This window comes from Oryctolagus cuniculus, chromosome 10 (genome assembly GCF_051225735.1).
Source record: "Oryctolagus cuniculus isolate XC-2025 breed Fujian yellow rabbit chromosome 10, ASM5122573v1, whole genome shotgun sequence".
Lineage (NCBI taxonomy): Eukaryota > Metazoa > Chordata > Mammalia > Lagomorpha > Leporidae > Oryctolagus > Oryctolagus cuniculus.
Genome location: NC_142876.1, coordinates 10,935,465 through 10,953,947, shown reverse-complemented (window position 1 = coordinate 10,953,947; position 18,483 = coordinate 10,935,465).

Here is an 18,483-nt window from a genome sequence, read left to right as displayed (position 1 = left end):
CACCATGGTGGATTTTGACCTATCATTGAGATGTCATTGAAAACTTGATGTTGAAAGTCCTAAAACACACATAGGCAAAAATGTCAAAGAAAAGTAAGCTTGATTATAATAGTTGCATTTTATATTATTTTTCTTTCTGCCCTTTCACTTTCTTTCTCTCTCCCTCCCTCTCTACCTCTCTTCCATTCTATTTTCTAAATTGTATGTAATGCAACAGAATACCTCTAAATGAATGAGCAGGTATATATTTGTAATATAGTTAGAAATGCATGTATTTCTTGACAAGAGAATTGAAAGACTGAGAAAATTACAAGATTAAATCTACTTGTATATAGCTCTGTATTATTTCTCACTGTCAGCTGGTTAAAACTATGAAACCATACTAATCAGGAAGTATTTAAGAGGCTATCTATGTTATCCTTCAATTAAGAACCATCACACCTGTTAAAGACAGGGAAGGAAATATACCCTTTCTAAATTACTGTGCAAGGATATTCACTGCAACCTAGAAAAGACCCCATCTTTCTATAAGCCTCTTATACTTAGGAAAGAGATTTTGTCCTTTCACAGATGAACTGTTCGTTACCACCAGGTGTACTGCTCCATACTCGCTCTACCTGTCCTTATGTTTTTGTTTGCTTGAAGGGCTCATTGGACCCTGTGCTTGTGTGTAAGGTGGAGGTGTGGCTGGTGGTCAGCAACGAAGAGACAAAAAAGGCCGCTAGGGATCAAGATAATTAAATGCATCCCTTCTGGTGACATGAGAAATAATGAACACAGCAATGTAGAAGAAAAGGGGAAAGATGTGAGAAAAAATACTGCACAAGCAAAAAACAACAACAACAACATGACTGCCTGAAAGTCAGGTTTTGCAGAGATCACCCAAAGGATGAGGAACTGTATTACCCACGTGTGTGTAGAAGATGCAAATCAATAATAAAAGAACAGTTCAGATTTTACTGGTTGGGAATTCCAAAAATCTGCTCATTTACTGGCATACTAGGAAGCAAGGTTGGTGAACAAAACCCAAAATTCGCCTGTGTCTTACAAAAGTTAATAAAATGAAGTAGCTCATAATTTGCACAGTGCAGTCATATGGCAACTACCAATATCTACATGACCATGGTACAATACCCGAAATCCAGCAATTGATTCATGTACCTTTCCAGAATGGAAATCAAATCAGGAAACAACTGTGTGTTCCTCTTAAAATAAGATATTAACATCACCCTAAAATTTTTTTTGACCAGAAACCTTTTACCCAAGGAATATAAACTTTGTACATTTCATAAGTACAACTTCAGGAACATGGTGATTCTTACCACTATACTCGCTCTCTCACCCCTTTGGTATGGAATTTCTCACTATTCTGTTTCTGATATTTTGTTTTAAAATTGCTTTTTCATCTAAAAGAAAAATAGAGTTTTAAAATCAATTTAAAGAATCAAATTTAACAGGGAAATGGGTTAATTATGATACATGAATATTCATTATTACATTAATTCTACCGGTTTTAGCACCCTCTCTTACTAAATTAAGTATCTGCATTCAGAAAGTAGAGTTGGTTTTCATTCATATGCAATAATAATTAATAAATGAGTGAATAATATTCCCAAAGCTTTCAAATTATTGTTACTTCTTAATATTCTCTGAAGACTCATCGTGTTTTAATAGTCCTTTCTCTTCGTTTCTGTGCAGGCTTAAATTGTTAAAAACAAAGAATGATTTTTCATAAAACATATTAAAGAGTGTTCTTCTGTTAAATAGAAATCTAACTACAAAAAATATCGATTGGATTACTAAAACTAACACAATTTTGAAATTATTTTATCTTTAAAATATTTGGAAGTTATATTTCCAAATAGGCATATATTTCTTTACAAGAGAAATTTCAAGATCATATCTACTTGTATATTGTCCTGTATTATTATTTCTCACTCTCAGGTGGATAAAACTGTTAAAGTTTGTTGTGAGTTAGGCAAAGGGAGGAAATATGAATTAAATTAAATTACTTTAAGAATTCCATATGATAACCTCACCTTTCAATTCATATCATAATATCATAAATTTATTTTACATATACACAATGTTGAAAAGCCTATTAATAATAAATTTGATAAGTGTATGAAAGTATTCCAGGATTTGTGGAAAATGATATTAAAAGACAAGCTTGCTATGGAGCAAAGAATTTTGCTTAAGCTTTTTCATAATATACATTTTTAATTACATTTTTTCTTATTTTTTTGACAGAGACTTCTATTTATAAAATGTATAATGTTACATTAATATTGAAAAGCCATCACAAATACAGCAAACACTGGAGTATGTGAAAGCTTGTTGTCAACTTGACAAGTCTTCTCTGTGCCCAAGAGAAACAGCAGCCCATACTAGGAGAACAGTTCTTATATTGCTTGGCAGAGATACGGAAGAACAGTAAATTCCATTGGGTAGGGTGAAGGCAACGTTTATGGTATGGCCATTTGGTCATCTGATTTCTGGTAAACCAGGCTGGACTTAGGAAACTAAAAATGATCTCAAAGAAACCAAAACTTATTGTACAAGTTGGTGAGTAGACCAGAGCTTAAGATGGTGCCTGAGGCTTAAGATGGTACCTCAGATAAGATGGTGCCAGTTTTACTAACACCCCCCCTTTTTGTTTTTTATAAAGCAAGTGTTGTATGGATTACATCAGCCCTAAAAACCCAGGAGAGAGGAGAGGAACAATGATCTACCTTCTGGAGATACTTTCTGCTGGACGGGGGCACCAAGTCACTCTCTGCTGGTATGGGGTGACATCTCAAGTCATGATCTGGGTAGGGAGCTGAGTATATCCTGTAGCAGCATTTTGTTAACAGCCTGGTTGGTGAAAGTTCTGGTTTGTTCCACTATCACCTCCTGTAAGCACTTAAAGAGATGAGGTAGTCTAAAAGCTAGGGTGAGAATAGTAGCCAAAGATCCTAGGAGTGGCATCAACCAATTGATGAGAGGACTCCATGGGGAGGTAGAGAGGAGAGGTTCTCTGGACCCTCTGTTTAGCAGCAATGTATTGGAGCATTTTTAACATTTTGCTCTACCTGGCATGACTGATTAATAGAATTGCAACATTGTTACCATAGAAAAACACAAGTTCCCCCTTTTCAGCTGTTACTAGGTCCAGAGCTCATCTGTTTTGCAGCACTACACCCACTAGTGAGGTGATCTGATTTTGAAGGCCCCAATAGCATCTGCAGAAGTCTCAATGGACCTGGTAACCTCCACTTGTAGTTGTTGGAGTTGTTCTTAAAATGGGTTCATAGAGCTAACTTTGTGGCCTAAAGTAGTTTCCGAGATCACCACTGAAGACAAGGAAGCTGAAAAGCTGAGTCCAACCAAGACTGGGAGAAAGTTCACTCATCTCTTGTGGGTAGAGTGATTGGTCTGTAAAGGGAACTCATACCATAACAGATGGGGAGAAAGGAGCAGCAATACACATGGACGGAGCGTAGAACTGTTGATACATGTGTATAAAGTGTAATTACAAGGAAACGAGACTCTACGTGGGCTAGAGAAGGAAGCAGTGGAAGTAATTGTCATATTGATGACACAGGGAATGTTATGTGGCATAAACTCGATGGGTTGTTCTGTTATGTTGGTAGCACAACACATTGCATCTTGTCCTCCAGAATGCAGAGGAAAATGATTGATGATTTTCTGTGGACTGGGGCTACAGGAGTTTGTAGAAGCAGAAACATTAGTTAGTAGAGTAGCTGTAATGGGAGGTTCCCAAAGGGGAGCACATATGAAGCATTGTTGGTAAAGGGGGGAAGGTAAAGTAGAATTGGGTAGCTGAGAAAGTAGGGCGATGAGTTGTAACCACATTAAGGTAGATTTGTTCAGGTTAATTAGTCTGGACAGGTACTTAGCGGATTCTTTTACTATATGATTGTAGAAGAGATGAAATTATTTGGAAATATATCATGGTGCACAGAAGAGGGAGTGTCATCTTGGGGTGTGGAAGATGGAATGAGACAGTAAGAGGAGATAGGCTAGCTATAGGTCTCGAGGGGAGTGAAGTCTGAGAAAGTTCCCTGGATGGGTAAATCTTCAATATCCAAAAGGAGTCAGAAAGGGTGGATGGGCAAGGAGTGTGTTTGACATTCCTCCCATGGAAGTTGTAGGAAAAAAAATTTATGGCAGTATAAGAGGGGATCAGCACTTTTTATCTGGTGTTGGAAATGGTGGGTGGCTGGGTCATCACAGCTTTCTGGAGGCGGGTTCATCAAGCATGGAAGAGTCTGAGTTTGCAGACACCATTGGTAGTGGGGCTAGAGTCCAGATAAACTTGGCTGTAAGTGGCACTGTGGGAGTAACTATAAAATGAGGGGGAGGAATGCTTTAGGTGGGTGAAGTGAGGGCCTCCCTGTAACTTTGCTGCAGTAAGAGTAGTGAGAATAACCTGGTAAGGTCCAGTTCATTTACCCTGTAGCTTAGTGGGAGTAGGGGGCAAGGAGGGGTTTGAAAAGGACAGGAAGACTTTGTCTCCCACTGTAGTAGGAGGAAAACTCTCTGAGGTAGTTGGACCTGGAGCTGAGTAGTAGGGGTCTGTGTATTTCCATAACTCTGCTCGGAGATATTTGAGGATAAGTGAGAGTAGATGAGGCAGGAAGGGTGGAGGTTGTAGTTGTATGACCAGTGGAACCAGGGGGCACCCATGCATTTGTTCAAAAGGTGAAAGGTATAGAGATCTTTTAGGAGGGGCCCTCATACAGAGCAGAGCTAGTGGAAGTAGCTTGGTCTGATGGAGGTGAAGCTCATAGGAGAGGAGTTTGGTTAGGATGTTTTTTTTAGTGTATGATTTGCCCTTTCCACTTTTTCTGAGGACTGGGGGTGGTCAGTAATATGGAATTACCAAAGGATGTTGAATGCCTTACTCAGTAGTTGGGTTACTTGTGATGTAAATTCAGGCCCATTGTCTGATTGGAGGGATGCTGGGACCCTGAATTGGTGGGGGGGGGGGCTGATTTCCTGAAGTAAGATGTTGGATACTGTTAGTGCTCATTTGTTAGTGGTCAGGAAGCTTCTACCCATCCAGAGAAGATATCCACCAGTACCAAGGCATATGGAAAGTGTCATACTCAGGGCATGTGGGTGAAGTCAATTTGCCAGTCAGAGACTATCAGGTGATCTCTTGAATAAATGGAATGGAAGGGTGGAAGACAGAGGTTAGAATTAGAGTTTGTTTGCTAATGTATAGAACACGAAAAGGTGAGTTGCTGAAGATTCTTGGCATCTTGTGCCATGAGAGGGAGAAATTGCTGGACAAGTGATAGTAAGGAAGGAAAGTTGGAATGAAACAAATGATGGAGGTAAAATAGAATGGCCTAGGTGGAGGCCTGTTGGGGTTGTTGGTCTTGAGAGTAATTTATTATTATAGTGGATGGACCAGCAGATGAGCTGGAAGGAAGAGGAGACAATGCTGCCTGATGGGCTAAATGATCTGCCTTATTGTTACTTGGCATGAAAATGCAATCATCAGTTTGATGAGCTTTACAGTAGACGACTACAATTAGTTTTGGTAGACGAGTCACATCTAAGAGAGAAGTTCTGTAAGTTGTCTGAGAGATGGCTGCTCCTTTTGTGGTGAGAAGGCCCCTTTCTGTTCAGATCACAGAATGGGACAGGAGTATATGGAAGGTGTATCTGCAGTCAGCATACACTGTGACAGATTTATTTTTTGGTAGCATGAAGGCATGGGTTAGGGCATAAAGTTCAGCATGTTGATTAGTAGTGTTGGGAGGGAGTTGTGCACTCTTGATTGTATCAGTGGTTGACAACACAGCATATACTGCCATTTTGATTCCTTGATGGTAGAGAAAGCTGCCAAGTAAACCATAATAGGGAAGGGTTAACAAGGGAGTCTTCCTGAATGTTTGATGGATGGGATGATTGGCGTTCAATGGTCTCAATGCATTAGTGAGAAAGAGCCGTATGGTCTAGAGATGGTAAGGAAGGGAGAAGACTTCCTTCTAAGAGTAGCTGGATTGAGGAGAGAACAGATTTTAAAAATGAAGGAAGGGTCTTCAATTAGTGCCACCTGAAGAGCCAGAATGCAGGGTGGTAGAATAGACCGGAGGCCTTTATAGGTTAGAAGCTCTGACAGGTGATGAGAGGAGAGGATAGTAAATGGTGACCCGAAAGTCAATTTTTTTTTACTCTAGTATGAAAACTGTTGCTGAGGCTAGCACCCGTAACAGGGCACCCAACCCTTGACTGTAGGATCTAGAGTTTTGCAAATATAAGTTACAGGAGCTAAAGAGAAACCAATTTGATGGCCAAGAGCCTCCATAGCCATCTCTCGGTTTTCAGTAACATAAAGGAGGTAGGGCTGTGTGAAATCTGGTAAGTGTAAGGAAGGGGTCTGTAGAATAGCTTGTTGGAGCTCATGATATTGGAAGGTGACTGAGGTTATGAGAGGCTCTTGGAAGGATCCCTTGGTGGCTTTGTAGAGTGGTCAGGCTAGAAGAAAGAAATTTGGAATCCATGGACATAGAAATCCTGCCAGGCCTTAAAAAGAAAAAAGAAATTCTTTTGTAGAAAGAGGTGGGAGGTTAGCTATGAGGCATTTCCTGTCTATGATGGTAGCCTTGTGAGTGGAATGGGGTGTACACCAAGATAATGTTACCTCAGGTAAGGAAAACTGTTTCTTGGTGAAGGATACTCAGTAACCCTTGGCTTCTGCTATCCATTTTTGAAGGGCTGCAAAGGAAGAGGTCATCAACATACTGGAGAATGAAGGAGGGGGATAAAACAAGAATTCCTTGGTCATTGGCCAGGTCTTGACCAAACAAATGTCGGCTGTCTCTGAACCCGTTGGGGAGAATGGTTCTGGTTAATTGAATGGAGACACAGGAATCGGTATCAGTCCATGTGAAAGTAAACAAATCTTGAGAGGAGGAAGTAAAGGGATAGTGAAGAATGCATCTTTAAAGTCTAGAACTGAAAAGTGAGGCCAGGATAGAGGAGAGGAGGGTGTATGGGTTGGGTACTCCTGGATGTATGGGAACCACTATAGAATTGATAAGATGCAGGTCTTGGACTATGCAAAATGATGTTAGGTTTTTTCCTATCAGGATGGGAGTGTTATAAAGGGAGTTGGTTTCATGGAGTAGACTCCAAAGGAGGAGTTTAGTAATGATAACCTTTAATCCTTGAAGGCTGGAGAGGAGTAAGGTACACTGAGGCTGAGAAGGCAATGTTGCAGGGTCCTGAACCCGAAACTGCACTGGAGAATGATGAGCTGCTATCATAGGGTTGCTGATGTCCCATACTTGTGGGTTGACAGTGGACAGGGTTCCTGAGGCAGGCAGGGTGGTTGGGACTACATCACCTTGAGAGAGAAGTAGTAAAAGGGGAGGCAAAGGTGGGCTGGAGGATGGCTCCAATGGTCAGAGGGTGAATACCACCTGAGCACCAAACTGATAGAGTATGCCTCTTCCTGGGAGGGGAGTAGGACATTGAGGTATATGAGAAATGAGTGTCATAGTAGTTATGCAAAGAAGGTTGGGAGTCTGCAGAGGTCTGTAAGGCTTTCTTTCCATACCAATATGGAGGTTGAGGCAGCAGAGGTGGGCCCCCAATACTAGGTAAGGACTGAGAAGTTTACCCCTGTGTCAATAAGGAAAGAAATTGGCCTACCTGCTACTGTCACAGTTGCCCTGGGCTCTCATGGAGTGATGATTGTAGTTGGGTGGCAGGAGTCCAAGCTCCTATAGTATCCCATAGCCAGCCCTAGAAGGTAAACCCAGGGCATAGGTGGGGTGGATGGCCTACTGACTTGACAGCGTAGAGGACGGTCCACTGCTCAATGGCCCTTTGGTGACATCTAGGACAAGGACCTGTCAGGTCTTGAGGATTAGGGCATAGTTTGACCCAAAGACCTGTTTTGTCACATTTGAAGCATAGACCAGGAGGATTCCAGTGGTTAGTGTGACTTTTATGGTTTACTGGGTTACCAGAGGCAGCAGATTGCTGAAAAGCCTTGGCCACACTTGGAATTTTACCTTTTTGGCTCTCTCATTCCCCTCATTATATACTTTAAAGGCCACCACTATAATTTCTGTCTGTGGATTTAATGGGTCCCTCTCAAACTGATTTAACTTTGTCTTGATATCAGGGAAACTCTGAGCAGAGAAGTGGTTCATGAGGTGTCGCTCCCCCACTCGCAGAGGAAAGACACCAGACCCTGCGCTGTTCTGTTTCCCCGGCCCTTCCCGGGGTTTGCTGCTGCTCCCCCACTTCCGCGTAGGAGCAGCACACCACCGGCCAGCTCTCTCAGGGGTTCCTCAGATGTTCCTCCTGCATGTTGTCTCTCTCCTCCTTTATAGTCCTCTTCCACCAATCCCAACTCTGCTGGCGTTCTCTCCCCACACACTGAGCACACTGCTCTCCTCCAATCAGGGTCAGGATCAGCTCCTGCAGCTTGTTAGTCGAATTGGTGAGGCAGCTGTGTGGAAGTTGTTTACTCCCTCTCAGTGCCATATGGTGGGAGATCAGATGCATAGAGTTAGTCTTAGCAGTTCCAGTAGTTTAGTCTAGTCTCGGTAATCTCAATATTTGTCCTCAGAATTTATTTGTCCACAGTCTCAGTACTTATTTGTCTCCCGGACGACGGGCCCTGCCATGTTACGGGAGACAGACCCTGCTCCCCACTGGGCCCTGCTCCCCACAAGAGGGATATTCTGGTCTAGGTTAGTGTATCGCAGAAGGGTCTGTGTAGAAAGCTATAGAAAGGTGGAAGGGTTTTCATTTTTATCTTGAACAACTCCTCCCAGCTTAAATAATTTACAGCCTTTCTGGTGGATTTTTTGAAGCTGATTAATAAGCCAGTAATGAAATGATTTCTGGCTGTTATGCCATTGGGAGAGTTGTAGTTTCAATTTGGGTCCTGTTCTGGGACTGTATCTCCACCTATGGGATGTGCAGGGTCAGTTTGACGGATCTCATTGGCATTGAGATGGGCCTGTTCCCAAACTCGCCTTCACTCCTCTAGAATGTTATTGGAGAGGATCATAAAGGCATCAAGAAAAGTCAGAATGTAGGATTGGAGTAGATATTGAAACTCTTTAATGTATGACCCTGGTTTAGAGGTAAAGGAACCCAGTTTTTTTTTCCAGTTTGTGAGAGATCAGCTAGTGAGAAAAGAATGTGGACCCTGACTATGCCCTCTGCTCCTGCCATCTTTCTAAGGGACAACATGGAGGCAGGGTTCCTAGCTGCCACACAAGAATAAGTAACTCAGGGACTGGGCACAGGAGAGGTGGGCTTGAGGGCTTGAGGTGGTGGGGGAAGGGTGGGAAAAGTATGTGGCTCAGCAGACTGGGAGAGGGCAAAAGTTGGAGCAAGGACTGGGTTTGAGATAAGGTGGGGGGCAAGCAAATAGACATGGACAAGGGCTGACTTTGAGATAATATGAGAGTAGAAACAGAACCACTTTTTTGGAATTCCTGGGTGGAAGGGGGAGGTACAATGAGAGCCAGAGCAGAAAAAGTTATCACCTCCTGGAATACCTGGGCAGGAGGGGGAGGTGGTGATGAGACAGTAAGAGCCAGAGCAGATGGTGAGCTTTGAGGTTGTTCAATGGGAGGTGACTGTGCCAGTGCCCAGGCAGGCAGGGGCTGAGCTTGTGCCTGTGGTGGGGGTCGATAAGGTTGGGACTCATCCACAGGCTCAAATGTAGGAAAAAAGGGGTTTTAGCTCTGTTTCAGGATCTTTAGAAGGAGCCTTAGTGGCTAAGAGGACCTGAGCCGGGGAACATGAGATGCAGAGAGAAGGTTTAAACTGGAGATAGGAGAAAGCTTGAACATAGAGAATCTCCTTCCACATTGTCAAATGCTCACATAAATGGGAGAGATCCTGAGTAATATCAGGGTCACATGTGCCATTAAGCAGCTATTTGACTAATTGTCAAGATCACACATGGGCCACACTGGTTACAAAGAAAGATGAAGCAATGGCGTCTGAGATCCAGGACCAAATGGAGAGGAATAAGATTATTTAGGAGACCACTTAGGGGAGAGTCAGACAGGATGTGGGACGAGAAGCTTCCATAGTGACGAGCAGAGGTTGGACTGGTGAATAGCAGGTGTCCCGGAGATCACAGCAGTCTGACAAGGAGAGTGGAGGTCATCACCCACACCCAATGTTGTCCAAGGTCTAAAGCCCGTGGGAGTTGTGGTGCCTGGGACCAGGACTTCAAGATGAAGCAGAGTGGAACCACGACCTGAAGAAAGTCGTAATGAGAGGATCCTCTGCCCACCCATCTTACATCAGAAGTTTTGAAGGGCCAGTGTGTGGATGGAGGTCACAGAGTGTTCGGTGGTGAAGAAGGAGGTCCAGAGGTCTGCATTGCAGTTGACAGGAATCCAGGATCCTGAAGCAGTTCAGATCCCTGAGGGGAGAGCAGGGTTGACAGGAGAGCCTAGATCTGAGTCACAGAACCAATAAAGGCCACCACAAAGCACACCAAACACCAGAGTAGGGGAAAAGTTTATTGTTGGCCAATAAGGCTGCTTCTCCGTGCACAAGAGAAACAGCAGCCCATACTTCTCTCCCCTACAACTTCAAAACTTTCTCCCCTTCCCTCTCAGATTCCCATTCTTAATTTTTACCATGATCTATTTTCAGTATATTTAATGATCATATAGTTAACCCTACTCTAGTATTGGTTCAGGCAGGGGTCTCCATTCTGGTTCTTTTTTTCACACTGACCTGAGACTTCTTCCATGGCTGGTACTTCTATTATGAAAACTGCTTTCCTATGTCATAGTGATACCTGCCTGAACAGCTCAAGCTGCCATGAACTGTTCCATGGGCTTGCCTTGTTTTATTTCAGTCTCCCATGATTTTACTGACTTTCTTTAAAAATCAACCATTGTGAAAGGCTTACAGTTTATATGAACTCTTAATTGAGAGCCAAGAATACTTTGGTATATAATCCCATATTTGTCACAGCACTTTTATACTGAAATGGATTGATTTCTTTAAAAGTGAAGTGTTAACTGAGTTTTGTTGTTCCAGGGGGATTATTTATGGTTAATAAATTATTTACGGTGACACCCATCCTAGATGCATTGTGACTACATGTAGAAGGTGGGGAATGGAGGAGGTGAGTTCTCTGAGTTGAAGTGGTGTGCACCCATTTCAGCCTGGCCTCCTGTGATCCAAAGACCCCTGTGCAGCAAGGGGACCTGGAGCTGTGTCAGAGGCATAACAAAACCTCCTGCTGCCATTGCTTGTTAGCGTGGTTACTATTCTCTGCCTATGAAAACCTGCTGTTGGGAACTGTTGGTTTTTTTTAAATGATTTTTGTCAATTCCAAACACAACAGTGTTTTTTATGAAGTTAGTTGCTGGGGTGGTGGTATGGCGCAGTGATACTGCTTTTGGTACAATTTCCTGCCAGTGAACATCCCAGGAGGCTGTAGGTGATGACTCAGAAAATTACTTGGGTTCCGACCAACCATGTGGAAGACCTGGATGGAGTTCATGGTCCCTGGTCCAGGAGCCAGCTTGAATTTTAGGCTACTATCTTTGGCCTGGCCCAGCCCTGTCTCTTGGGGAGAATGAGGGAGTGAGCCAGTATACAGAAGATCTCTATCTATCTGTTTCTCTCTCTGTTTCTGCCTTACAGATTAAAAAAGAGAATAAAATAAATATATGAATAAATTAAATAAATAAAAATAAATAAGTCAGTTGCCATGTTATAAGCAAATACGTATTCTCTTTCTTTCATTTCAAAGGCAGAGAGAGAGAGAGGGAGGGAGGGAGGGAGAGAGAGGGAGAGATAGAGATCTCCCATCAGCTGGTTCCCTCCCCAAATACCTATGACACCCAGAAGTAGGCCAGGCTGAAGCCATCAGCTTAAATTGGTTTCCATGTGGAATGGAGCTCAAGTATCTGAGCCATCATCTGAGGCCTCTACGTGTATTAGCAAGAAGCTGGAACAGAAGTGGAGTAGCCAGGACTGAAACCAGGCACTCCAAGACAGGGTGCAGCCGTCTCAGGTTGCAGCTTAGCCCACTGCATCACAACATCTACCCCTTCATTTTTAAATGTATTTGTTTTTATTTTGACAAACACTTCTTATTTTGTTAATTTAGCTAACTTGTTAGTTGTTAATATGTAGTATTCTGAGTATATCTCTCATCAGTTTAAATTCGCGGAACAAATACACTCTGATTTTTAAGCAATAATAGTTTTAGTTAGCATGAATTATGTCTAATTTTTTACAATCTGTGTAGTCTTGATAAAATTATAGAAAGAAAACATTCAAAAAAACTTCACTGCATATCCTTCCAAACAGGCACAAAGTTTGCATTCAAAGAACTTTTGACCAGACATATATTAACTCAAAGATACAGGTAGGAGATGTAAGAAATGGATTGCTATGGAGATTCATACACAAATGTGTAGATGACTGTACAATATGTGAATTAGGTGTTTTAGGATAAAATTAAAATTGAATTTTAATTTTAAAAATAGTATGTGTCATAATAAAATAAAACTAAAGACATACTGAATAATTAATTACATAATTTTGGTAAATATTCATTTTAAAAATAGTTCTTAGAAAATTTCTCCAAATCAGCCTGTAATCTACCAGCCCACATACTTGGTTCTTTGTTGTGTTTTTCAAAAAATCAAAAAATGTCACCTAGTTAATCAGATTTATGGCTTCTTTTATTTTTTAAAATGTAAGACATTTCGCCGGCATCGCGGCTCACTAGGCTAATCCTCCACCTTGCGGCACCGGCACACCGGGTTCTAGTCCTGGTTGGGGCGCCGGATTCTGTCCCGGTTGCCCCTCTTCCAAGCCAGCTCTCTGCTGTGGCCAGGGAGTGCAGTGGAGGATGGCCCAAGTGCTTGGGCCCTGCACCCCATGGGAGACCAGGATAAGCACCTGGCTCCTGCCATCGAATCAGCGCAGTGTGCCGGCCACAGCGTGCCGGCTGTGGCGGCCATTGGAGGGTGAACCAACGGCAAAGGAAGACCTTTCTCTCTGTCTCTCTCACTGTCCACTCCACCTGTCAAAAAAATAAAAAAAGAAAAATAAATAAAATGTAAGACATTTCATTTATTTGAAATGCAGAGTTATGGAGAGAGAGGGAGACACACACACACACACACACAGAGAGAGAGAGAGAGAGAGAGAGAGAAAGAGAGAGAGAGAGAGGTGTCTTCCATCCACTGCTTCAATTCCCAAATATCCACTTGGCCAGAGCTGGGATGGTCCAAAGCCAGAAGCCAAGAGTTTCATTTAGCTCTCCCATATGGGATGCTGGTGTCACTGATGGCAGCTTTACTTGCTATGCCTTGTCATCAGCCCCTCTGCCTTCTTCTAAAAAAGGTCTGAAGCTCTGGTAACACAGAGATTCCAAATTTTGAATACAATAGATTGTGACTTCACAGCACGTGATTTTACTCATGGAATCGTGTCCCTATGATTTGCCCTAGGGACTCACCAACATTAAAGCTGACGGTGGATGCCCTTTGACCTCACATTTGTTTTGGTGTTTTTCTTAATTCACACCTCTTTAACCGATTGATGTTTTGGCCCATTCAGACTCTGGAGTTTGCTGAGATATAAAAATGTAATTTTAGGAAATATATTCAACATCTGAAAGCACACTTTAAAAATAAATAAAACAAAGCTCCCTTTGGTTTTTGAGATAATGGTCATTGGCCATCACAGGATATACAAATAAAAACATATGCAAATTTTTGATTGATAAGCACCTACTGTACCCTGAAATGATCTTTCTGGTTTCTGGTTTTTTCTTTTATTTTTTTAAAGATTTTATTTATTTATTTGAAAGGCAGAGCCACAGACAGTGAGAGGGAGAGACAGAGAGAAAGGTCTTCTGTCCGTTGGTTCACTCTCCAAATGACTGCAACAGCCGGAGCTATGTTAATCCAAAGCCAGGAGCCAGGAGCTTCTTCCAGTCCTCCCACACAGGTGCAGGGGCCCAAGGATTTGAGGCATCCTCCATTGCCCTCCCAGGCCACAGCAGAGAGCTGGATCAGAAAAGGAGCAGCCAGGACCAGAACTGGCGCCCATATGGGATGCCGGTGCCACAAGCGGAGGATCAACCTGCTGCCCCACTGCACCAGCCCCTCTTTTCTGGTTTCTTTGGCTAGCACCCAGTGATGGTGATACACACTTTCTCCCCCAGTGACTGATACCCTAGACATAATTGCTGAACCTACTCACTATCACTCTAGCTAACCTGTCTCCTTTGTCTTCCTCCATCTGCCAACGTAAATGAATTTTATTGTAATTTTCATTTATCTGTATTTATACACGTAGTTTTTAAACTTAACAAATTCTGTTAAAAGAATGGTGAGAGGGTAGAAGTTTTGATACTGGGAAAGGCATTGGCAAAAGCCAGCCTCTCTGCAGTGAAAAGAGACAAAACAAGATGTATACTGGAAAGATATACAAAAGTCTCATTATGCAAATATTTTTAAGTGATAGAAGTGTAAAGTAATTGGAAAGATTGATGGAGAGATTTATAAGTTTCTCCTTTTCAAAAGAGTAATTTTAGTATCATACTCACTGCTAGGCATTTGTGCAAGGCTTATGCTATGTGATCGCCTGGGCACCGGATTTATCCCTGTCTGTGTTCCTGACATTAGAGCCCTTGTTGTGGCACAGCCGGTAAGGCCACTGCCCACGACCCTGGCATCCCATTTGGGTGCCAATGTTTGTGTCCTGACTGCTCTGCTTTCACCCCACCTCCACTAACACACCTGGGAAAATACCAGAAGATGGCTCAAGTGCTTGGGCACCGGCTCTCCGCATAGAAGACCCAGAAGAAGCTCCTGGCCCTTGGCTTTGGTCCAGCCCAGCCCTTGCAGATGCTACCACCTGAGTGAACCAGTAGGTTGAAGATCTCTCTCTCCTCCTCTCTGTTTGTAACTCTTTCAAGTAAATAAATAAATAAATCATTTTTTAAAAATAATTCCAACAATGAGTTGTAGGATTGCTGTTTAAAGATTTATCTATTTTATTTGAAAGGCAAAGTTACAGAGAGGCAGAGGCAGAAGCAGAGAGACAGAGATCCCCCATCCACTGGTTCACTCCCCAAATGACTGCAATAGCTGGAGCTGGTCCAATCCAAAGCCAGGAACCAGGCACAGGGCCCAAAAACTTGGGGCATCCTCCACCTCTTTTCTAGGCTATAGCAGAGAGCTGCATCAAAAGTGGAGCAGCTGGGTCTCGAATCTGCTCCCATATATGACACCAGCATCACAGGCAGTGGCTCTATGCACTGCGCCCCATCACCAGCCTCGTAGATATACCTTTATATTTTATCTATTGTGTGCAGCCATACATAACTGAATCTGATATCAGTTGTGTGACATGGTATGACCATAACCTACATGAGAGATGAAGGCAACACATATGAGAATGGTGATAGTTGATATGATCAATTTCAGGATATGCTGCCGAAAAAATATATATATTTATATATGACTTTGATATAAACTGAATATGGTGGAGGAATCAGGGAGGCAAAATATCTGATATTGATTCTTATATTAGTGTCTTGGATAATAAGAAGGAGAGTGGTATCATGACATGAAATGCAAAAGAAAGATATGAAAAATGAAGTGTTTAGAGAGAATTAATATTAAATACTATTAGTTCCATTTAGAGCACATTACTCTGTAGAGAGCTGTAAGAATTTGTAAAGATTCATAAACATAAATTCTTTATATATATATGTACAATTATATAGTATTTCCTATACTTTATAAATGTCCTGTGGTTTTATCTGTACTTTAATCAAAGTCTTTTTCTATTTGATAGTGCAATTTGATTATCTCATCCTGTTGAAAAATAGTAGACACAAAGAGATGAAACTTATGAGAAAGTCATTTTTATTTAAGCACAGTGGCACTTAAAAATTATGTTTTTGGTGCTTTTGGAAGAAATATGAAATAGACATATGCTATCTCTCTTCCCTGCCATGCACCATGTAGGTTCTGATGAGTGACACGCTCAGATGGCTGCATGTTCCTAAGATCTTGGGCAGGTATCCACCAGCTGTGAGCTCTTTTTCACTGGTGTGGCTTCAGCAAAGACAGGAAATCAGATACATGAGAGGAGGCTGTGTTGACCTTGGAAAGGTGACCTGGAGGCCCTGAATAATTATGTGGGATCTTGAAGACGCCAGCAGCCACTGAGGGGCTGAATGGCCACTTTCACTGTGTGCAGTTCACTTCGGAGTTGTCATGGCTTTAAGGGTCTGAGCCTTTTTTGTATAAACAGATTCACAGATTCCTGCTGGGGAAAAGTCAAAAGCCAACTCTAAATAACCTCAAGCACAGAGTATTTTGTGTTCATTCTTTTTTGGTTCAGTATACAGAAAAAGTACCAGATACATGGCAAAATGTGTATTCTATGTATTATAAAATATGTGCAACTTTATGGCCAGAATCGTGGCATAGTGGGCATCCTGTGTTGAAGTGGCTGCTTCACTTCCAATGCTCCTGGGAAGACATTGGATGCTGGCCCAAGTATGTGGGGTCCTGTTACACCTGTGGGAGATGTTTGGATGAAGTTTTAGGTCCTGACTTCAGTGTGGCACAGTCCTGGTGTTTGCCACCATGTTGGGGAGTGATTTGTGGATGGAAGATATCTCTCCGTGTCTCTCTGTCTCTCCTGTTTATCACTTTTCCATTCAAATATGTCCATCTTATTTCACTCAGCATGATGTTCTCCAGTGCAACAATTTTGAAACAAATGATAGGATTTCATCTTTTTTAACAGTTGAATAATATTCCATATTATACATACCACATTTTTCTGTATCCATTCATCTGATGATGGTCACTTTGACTGGTTCCTTATTTTGACTGTTGTGAACAGTGCTGCTATATATATGGTGGTACAGTATCCCTTTGACAGTATACTCATGTCTTTGACACAATGTATTCAATGTAATCCCAGTATTGGGATTGCTGGATCACATGGCGAGTCTATTTCTAGGTTTGTTTTTTTTGTTTGTTTGTTTTTTTTTGTTGTTTTTTGTTTTTTTTTTTAGAAATCTTCAAGCTGCTTCCATAGTGGCTGTGTTTCCAGCTAAGAGAATGAAGGGAAAAAATGCTTTCCAAATTGGCTAAAAATGTAGTCAAAGAGTCCCAAAAGCATAGAATGGAATTCAATTATGAAAATCGCAAGAAGGAATATTTCAAAAATTTTAGAAGCCAACCTCTGGTGCATTGGGAAGACCTCTTTCAGCATGAAGGCTTACTATTACTCAAACCATAACTTGATAGATTTTAGCCTGCAATACAGGGTTTGAAGTGCCTCTTTTCCATTCCTAAAAGCCAGCCTGTCAGTACTAACATTTTGACTGTTTAGGATGGTTTCCTTTGGGTAAAAAGACATTTTCTGAAATGCATTTTTAAACTGTAAATAATCTTATTAAAATGAATTATTCAAGTGGTAACATTTTATCTTCATGAGCTTGACAGAGACTAAGAAAGCAATTATCTTCCAGGCCAAGAGGGAAATACCCTCTGAAAAGGTAAGTTGTGATTGAGGAGTAGGGAAAGTGGAGAGTCATTACACTGGAGCAAAGTGGCAATGGATCAAGAGCTGGGGAAGAAAATGGCTTGGGCAAAGCCAATAAGAAGAGTGTAAATATAAAACGGCCTAACTGTATGAATTTGCTTATCCAGGTTTAAGTACAAAAGACTGTAAGATTAAACCATAAGAATATTTTTTCTGAGTATGTACACCATGTATGTACATGTTTTTATTAATTTGAAACAATTTAATTAATGAGAGTTAAAATAAAATGCTTGAAACTACAAAAATTGGTATTACTTTGTTTCTTTTTTTTTTTTTTTTTTGACAGGCAGAGTGGACAGTGAGAGAGAGAGACAGAGAGAAAGGTCTTCCTTTGCTGTTGGTTCACCCTCCAATGGCCGCCGCGGCTGGCGTACCATGCTGATCCCATGGCAGGAGCCAGGTGCTTCTCTTGGTCTCCCATGGGGTGCAGGGCCCAAGCACTTGGGCCATCCTCCACTGCACTCCCAGGCCATATCGGAGAGCTGGCCTGGAAGAGGGGCTACTGGGACGGAATCTGGTGCCTCAATCAGGACTAGAACCCGGTGTGCCAGCGCCTCAGGCGGAGGATTAGCCTATTGAGCCATGGCGCCGGCCGAAAATTGGGATTACTTTGTTTGAGAAAAACATATATTACTATTTTGTAAATGTAATAGTTTATTTTATGTATTTATTTAAGATAAGTTATAATGAATTTTTTATACGGTCATTTTTCTGTTGATTGCAAAATTTATTTTAGAGTCAGAAGAGGCGAGAGAGAGAGAATCATCATATTTGCTGGTCACATTTCAGATGCCTACAACAGGCAGGAGTGGACCAGTTGGAAACCAAGGAGTCAGGAACTCAATCTATTTCTCCCACATAGGT